This window comes from Dryas octopetala, chromosome 3 (genome assembly GCF_963921425.1).
Source record: "Dryas octopetala chromosome 3, drDryOcto1.1, whole genome shotgun sequence".
Lineage (NCBI taxonomy): Eukaryota > Viridiplantae > Streptophyta > Magnoliopsida > Rosales > Rosaceae > Dryas > Dryas octopetala.
Genome location: NC_141368.1, coordinates 25,306,992 through 25,314,091, shown reverse-complemented (window position 1 = coordinate 25,314,091; position 7,100 = coordinate 25,306,992). Strand labels below are relative to the sequence as shown.

Genomic DNA, 7,100 nt, shown 5'->3' with positions numbered 1-7,100 from the left:
TGCAATATTATCACATACTACATACTGACGGAGATACGACATTGCAATTAACAAATTGAAAAGTTGAGGTATGACATTGCAAGATTTTAAACATGAGGTATGAAAATTGAAATTCCAAGCTAGTAAACTTGGGTACTAAACTGAAACTAACCCATATTATTATCATGTTTTTTCTTTTTTCTTTTATCATCATGTGTTTCTGGTAAGTTTAATTATGAGGTATGAAATAATAATTTATGACTGTTCTATGGGTGAGGCTTCTTCTTGGCTTGTTCCCCAGGTTTTGGCTGATTGTAATACTCCCTAAGGAGGAGTTGAAGAGAGAAAGAGAGAAAAAGAGAAGTTTTATTTTTATTGGCCATGGGGGAAAAGAGAAAAATTAAGAGAAAGTAAAGAACATTATGTAAAGGCTTATTTACCTCATTTTCACTTGAAAGATATATTTTTTTGCACTTTACCCCTCCAACTTCAACCTCAACCATTGTTGAAAAATGTCTTATTCAATCACGTTTGTTAGCCCAACTGTTAGTATTGCCATATCGCTTACCTCTCTCTAATTTAGAAAAACAGAAAACAAAACCATTATGATTGTAATAAAATACAATTTTTCTTTTTAGTTGTTTTTTATGTGATCAAGCCCCATCAAGAATCAGCAAGCAAGTCAACACTGGAATGGTAGCTTCTAACTAGTGTGTCCTGTGTATTTAACAAGCTCTCAGTCCAACCTCTCCAATTATTATTGGGCATAAAGGCCCATGCAAGAAAATCCAGTGGCTCTATTATTTAAAATCATTCTATTCTTTTTTTTTTTATTATTCAGGGGAAAATAAATAAGATAGTTCAACTCTTGTCATGAATGTAGTGTCTGTTTGTCATATCACTGATAGCTAAACCATTGAAAATGGTATATTAATAATTATAGCTTACTTCTAATTATATATTTAAGGCCAAAGACTCTGACATCTAGTCTTACTTTGTCACAGTAATTTATGAATTCAAATCTCACTACAATTGTTTAATAAAAAATTATATATTTAAGATTTGCAAGAAAGTACTAGAACATTAATAACACAAATTCAAGCTATAATGCTCTCAATGTAATTTGGGTAACATTCTATATTATTAATTAACTACTAGATAATCTAACAGGGTGATCTAGATAATTACTTGGCTACTAGATCATCTGATAGGGTGATCTAGGATAACCTTTTCCTAACATGATCTTTGAGATAATGAACAAATGCACCAATGTAGTGGTCCTGGTGCAGCTTCTCATCACCAAAAACTGCTGCAGCTTTCCTTGCATTGCTTCTCAGCTCCTCTCCTTTCTCTTCCACCATTGCCTGTCTCAGTGTTTTGGCTATCTCATCTTTACTAAACGACCCATCTTCCCTGCGTTTCACCTCAACAGCCAGACCCTTCTCCACCAAAAGCCTTGCATTCAGAGGCTGGTCAAACATGAATGGCAACACAATAAGACAATGCCCAAACTGCAGAGTCTCAATCGCAGAGCCCCATCCAGAGTGAAACAGAGACCCCCCAATTGAAGGGTGGCCCAGAATATCCATCTGGGGCACCCATCCCATCCAAACGAGTCCTCTCTCTGTTGTCCTCTCAACAAAACCCAGAGGAAGAGCATCAGCATCAGCATCAGCCCAACTGGGTTTTCTGAGTGCCCAAAGAAATGGCAGCTGTGATAGTTCCAAACCATGAGCTATCTCAAAAACTTGCTCTTTACTCAACTTACACTCACTCCCAAACCCCACAAACACAACTGACCTGGGCTTTTGCTTATCAAGCCACTCAAAGAACACATTATTCACTCCCCCATCATCAATAGTGATTTCCTTTTTTGCCCCTAACCGAGGAAGCAAACCAGTGGGAATCACAGGTTTCCCAGTAATTTTCTTGTACACCTCCAAGTAGTCTCCTTCAACCTCATTGCATGTACGGATGGCTAGTGCTTGACTTGCTGATATAATCTTGGCAAGCCTTGCAGCAATACCTATCCCACTACAATTTTCTGAACCAAAAAACTTTTGAATCACATAAATCGCCTCATGCTCTTTGAATGCAACCAAAGAAGGAAAAGTAACCCACTTCGGCGGCGATGTCTGGCTTGCTGGAGAAGGCAGAGTCTGGTTTCGATAAGTACCCAAGAGATTTTCTGGCGAGCCAAAGAAGACACTGCTGGCGGCAGAGAAAGCAGAGAAGTAAACAAACGGTACATCATACTCTTTGGCAATGTCAGCCACCCAATGAGCAGCGAAATCGGATATTACCCAATCAGGCAGTTGATCCGCAATGAAGTGTTTGATGGGATGTTGCAGGAGATCATAGGCAGCCATGAAGTTGAACATTTTTCCCAATGGTACGTCGATGGTGGCCTCGGCGCCTTCGGGCAACAAGTCGGGGTCCAAAGATGAAGGGAATGGAATGGGAACCAGGTGTAAGAAGGATTGTAAGTGAGGTGAGAATTCGGGGAGCCTTTCGATGTTTTTTGGGGTGGATATGAAGGAGACATGGACCTTGGATTTTGCCAAGGCTACGGAGAGTTGAAAGTAAGGGATAATATGGCCGAAGGCTGAAAATGGAAACATCGCAACATGAAGATGATCTTTTATCATGTTTTTTTTGGTTGGAAGAATGCCAATTTCGCCCATGCCATACTCTCAATTAGTTGAGTCGAACTTAGCTTGAATAACTCAATACACAAGAAATTTTTATGCAGGATTATCTGAAGGCTCCCGGAAATTGAGATATATATATTGCTCAATATATATTCCATCAGCATCTATATCTTCTACATAAGTGTATATATGTAAACAAAGTTTATTGTTGCTAATCTTGAATAACAGTGATTATTTGACAATGAATGTGCAACAGACTAAAAAATTTGTATGGGTATAAGAGATATCAACGTACCAATAGTTTGAATGGTCAAAGGAAAGCTGTTGAATAGGCAACGCCTAATTGCTTTCAAGGTGTATAACTGGTAGCTAGGCATAACGTCTAATTGTATTAAAGAATATAACTTTTTTATTTTTTGCAATATTCGAGGAATATAACTGATAGCAACGGAAATATGGATTTGAATCAATCCAACAATCCCCCACATGATTCAAATTTTGATGTGTATTAAATAATGAAAATTGAAGTGCATTAGTGTCGTTGATGTCTTTTGTATTTGAATCAACACTTAGTGTAAGTAGATAGGATATACTAGGGGTGTGATTTGGATTGGAAAATCCGAATCCGACCGATTCCTATCCGAAAATTTTCATTTTTATTCCGAATCCGAAAATTCCGAATCCGAAAATGCCGAAATCCGAAAATTCCGAAAAAAATTGGATTGGAATTGGAATGTTTATGTAAATTCCGATCCGAATTCCGATCCAAAAAATTTCGAAATGTTCTGAAGGCATTCCGATCCGATATTTCCTAAATTATGCCAATTTATTCCATATTATATATTTTATTATTTATTTAGTATGATACATATAACATATATTTTTAAAAAGATGACTAATACTATATATTAATATAAACATATGTACATTATAAATATATGTGTATCATAATAACATAAATGGTAAGTTGGTAACACAAACACCCACATTTTTCCGTACATGTAATTACTATTTTTTTTTTTATTAGGGAAGGGAATTGAAAATATGAGGCAATTCTACAGTTGTTCCAACTGGAATATCCCACCAATTGTAATTACTAATTACTAAATATTTAAGCTTATTATATTCAAAATTTCAAACATTATATATATATTATTTGAGTAACATGTATTTATATACACATATATATGAGTAACATGATATATATATATGTGTGTGTGTGAGTAACATGTATCTACTAGTGACATTTATTCTAACAATGTTGGATGAGCTCTAAAGATTAATCCCCCACCTCTAAGATATGTGCTATTAAGCCTATTATACATTCATAGTGACATTTATTTCTCTTATATATTATGTATGTTATAATATATAATATATACCATTAAACATACACAATATATATATATATCATACATAATTTATTTCTCTTATAACATACATAATCTAGCAATGAAAACCTTGCTAGATTGCATCTTTTTTTTTTCCCTTCTTTTCTAGATTTTTTTTTTTTATGGTAATGGTATGGTTCTAAATGTTATTTAAATTAATATTTTGAATTTTCTTTTTAAATTGGACATATATTTTAATTACATTTTAATATAAATATTGAAATGCATCATAATCTATTGTCTTTTAATTTTTTTTGTTTGTTAATTTCATCATTATTCTAAAAAAAAATCCGAACATGTTCTAAAAAATATTATGAAAATGTGAAAATTCCGATTTTTTATTCGAAAATTTCAAATGTTTATCCGAAAGTTCCGAAAATGTTATATTCCGAAAAATTCCGAAAATTCCGAAAAATCCGAAAATTCCGAATCGGAATGAGATGTTGAAATTCCGATTTTTTGGAATGGAAATTGGAACATAAATTCCATTCCAAAATTTTTTGGATTGGAATTGGAACACCTTATTTCCGATCCGATCCGGCCGAAACACACCCCTAGGATATACTGAAAAGGACAGTACTTGGGTCACCCTTGGGGGTACCTTAAGGTCACCTCATTTCTCAAAATCGCAATTTTTGTAATGTCGGCGTATGATCGGAACTGTTCACTTTTTAGATCATTTATTATAGATTATCTCTGCAAAAAATCAATTCAATCAGAAATCGTTTGGTTATATAACGGTTGTCGATTAAATAGAAAAAATCAACGGTTTGGTCAAAAAATCACTCTTTAATCGAAAACCATCAATTTTTTTAACAATAGTTATATAACCAAACGATTTTCGATTGATTTGATTTTTTGTAGAAATGATCTTTAATACGTTATATAAAAAGTGAACAGTTCCAATCATGCACTGACATTGCTGAAATTGAAATTTAGGGGGGTAGGGTGACCCAAATATTGTCCAACTGAAAATGGGTGAAATAAATATAGGCTTATTAACGAAAATACCCCCTAAAACTAACTTCTTTTTTTTTTTTTCATTTTGCCCCCTTAAAGTTAAATCTTCCCACTTTGTCCCTAACTTTACAAATGACTTTTTCCATCAACAACATCCATTAGTCCATTAAAAAAACTGACGGCCTACGTGGATGGGTGAGTGGGAGAGTGGCACTGACAATACGCCAAATGGTGCCACGTCAAAGAGAAGAACAAAAAACTAATAAAAAAATTAAAAACAAACAAAAAGAAGAAAAAATGAGGGAGGAGCAGACCCTTCCTCCCCTACCCCGAGGCAACTACCCTTTTGCGAGCGACCAAGGACGGATTCAGGATCCCTAACCTGGGGGTTCATGGTCAGGTGAAGCTTGGCGCCATGAAGCGGCAGCAAAATTTTTTAGGGACCGGTCCGGTGACCAGCTCCGGCGATAGGGGCTGGATTAGTGGCACTGGGCAGCAGGCGCGACGATAGGCGAAGGGAGGGCCGGCGGCGAAATGCTGGGGTTTGGTCTTGGTCCAAATAAGAGTAATTAGTTAATTACTTCATGAAACAATATTAACGCATTGTACGTTTAGTTAGCAGCAAGATTGTATACACATTGATTTACTTCATGAACATGTGGAAGGGCTGGTGGCTTGGGTCTCTGCGGTGTGGAAGTGGAAATATCAAGTGAGAGTGAGAGTGAGACACACACGGGTTAGTTTAGCTAGCAGCAAGAGTGTGAGACACACACACAAAGAGATTAAAAAAAAAAAAAAAAAAAAGAGCCCGCTACTGCGCTGCAGCCCCCAGTCGGCTAGGACTTTCATCGAACACCTGGGGGGTCCGTTCTTCTCTTTGGGAGGTCGCTTGTGCCGCCATCCAGATGTCACAACCTTCTTGCTCCGCCATCCGGGAGGTCGCCCAACCCCCCAACCTTGTATGTGCGTTAGTCCCTGCCGGCAACCCCACATCTCTTTTTCTCTCTCTTTTTTTCTCTCTCTTTTTTTCTCTCTCTCTCTCACTCTCTGTTGGAAGCCATTGAAGCCTCCCCACACACTTCTGATCTGGAAGCCATTGAAGACATTGTTTTTATGCAAGAAATCTGAGAGCTTTTTGGTTCATTTCTATGTGAGCTTTTATGCAGGAAATTTGAAGCCAGGTAGATAGAGAGAGACACAAAAAGTGAGAGAGAGAGAGAGAGAGAGAGAGAGAAAGAAAGAAAGAGAGAAAGAGAGAAAGGGTGGCCAGCAAGAAGAGACGCTAGCGTGGAGGGGGTGGCCGGCGCAGGGAGGCGGCCGACGTGTTAGGGGTGGGGAGGGTCTGCTCCTCCCCCCCTTTTTTCTTTTTTTTTTTCTTTTAGTTTTTTTTCCTTCTTTTAGTAAATTACCAAAATGCCCATCCATGTAAGTGCCACGTCAACATTTTTTAACAGACTAATGGATGAAGTTGACAGAATGAGTCATTTGTAAAGTTCGGGGGATAAAGTGAAAATATTTAACTTTAAGGAGAGCAAAGTGAGAATAAAATTAGTTTCAGGACGTATTTTCGTGAATAAGCCATAAATATATTGAAGCCAATTTCTTTGGGTGTAAACCACTAATCATACCACACGTATACACACAACAATTTCAAACCTCAGCTCAGCTCTCGGTTTGACACTTTTAGGCCATGATTTTCACAAATGCTCATAAAAGGTGGCCCCACCGTCACAGTTGCATAGGTGGATTCCATCAAATGATTACTACAACATTATACACCACCCACATAAAGGCTATGATCCATTAACAGTAAATTACTCAAGCTTACCCATTGTAGTTAGCACTATTTTCTTTATGGGCCCTAATATTGTGTGTCCTAGACATGGAGATTGATGTGGCTAATTTTTTTGTAAATTGCATTATAAATTTGCCACAGTAATTAAATGAAAAAAAAAATATATTTTTCTTTTTAGGAAAAATTTTAAGAAAAGAACTCCAACTTAGGTGTCGGAGTCAGTTCACGACTCTCACTTCAAAGTGACCCAATTAAATTAAGATTAATACTTGACTTAAGCTGCAAATGAAGGTATGCCGTCACTTTAATCAAAACATCTGTCTA

The 7,100-nt window shown here is 36.7% G+C and overlaps 1 pseudogene; it reads right to left on the bottom strand.

The window, feature by feature from the left end:
• Positions 1-1,196: 1,196 nt before the first annotated feature.
• LOC147292019 (soyasaponin III rhamnosyltransferase pseudogene) lies at positions 1,197-2,627 on the bottom strand (annotated as a pseudogene).
• Positions 2,628-7,100: the final 4,473 nt, after the last annotated feature.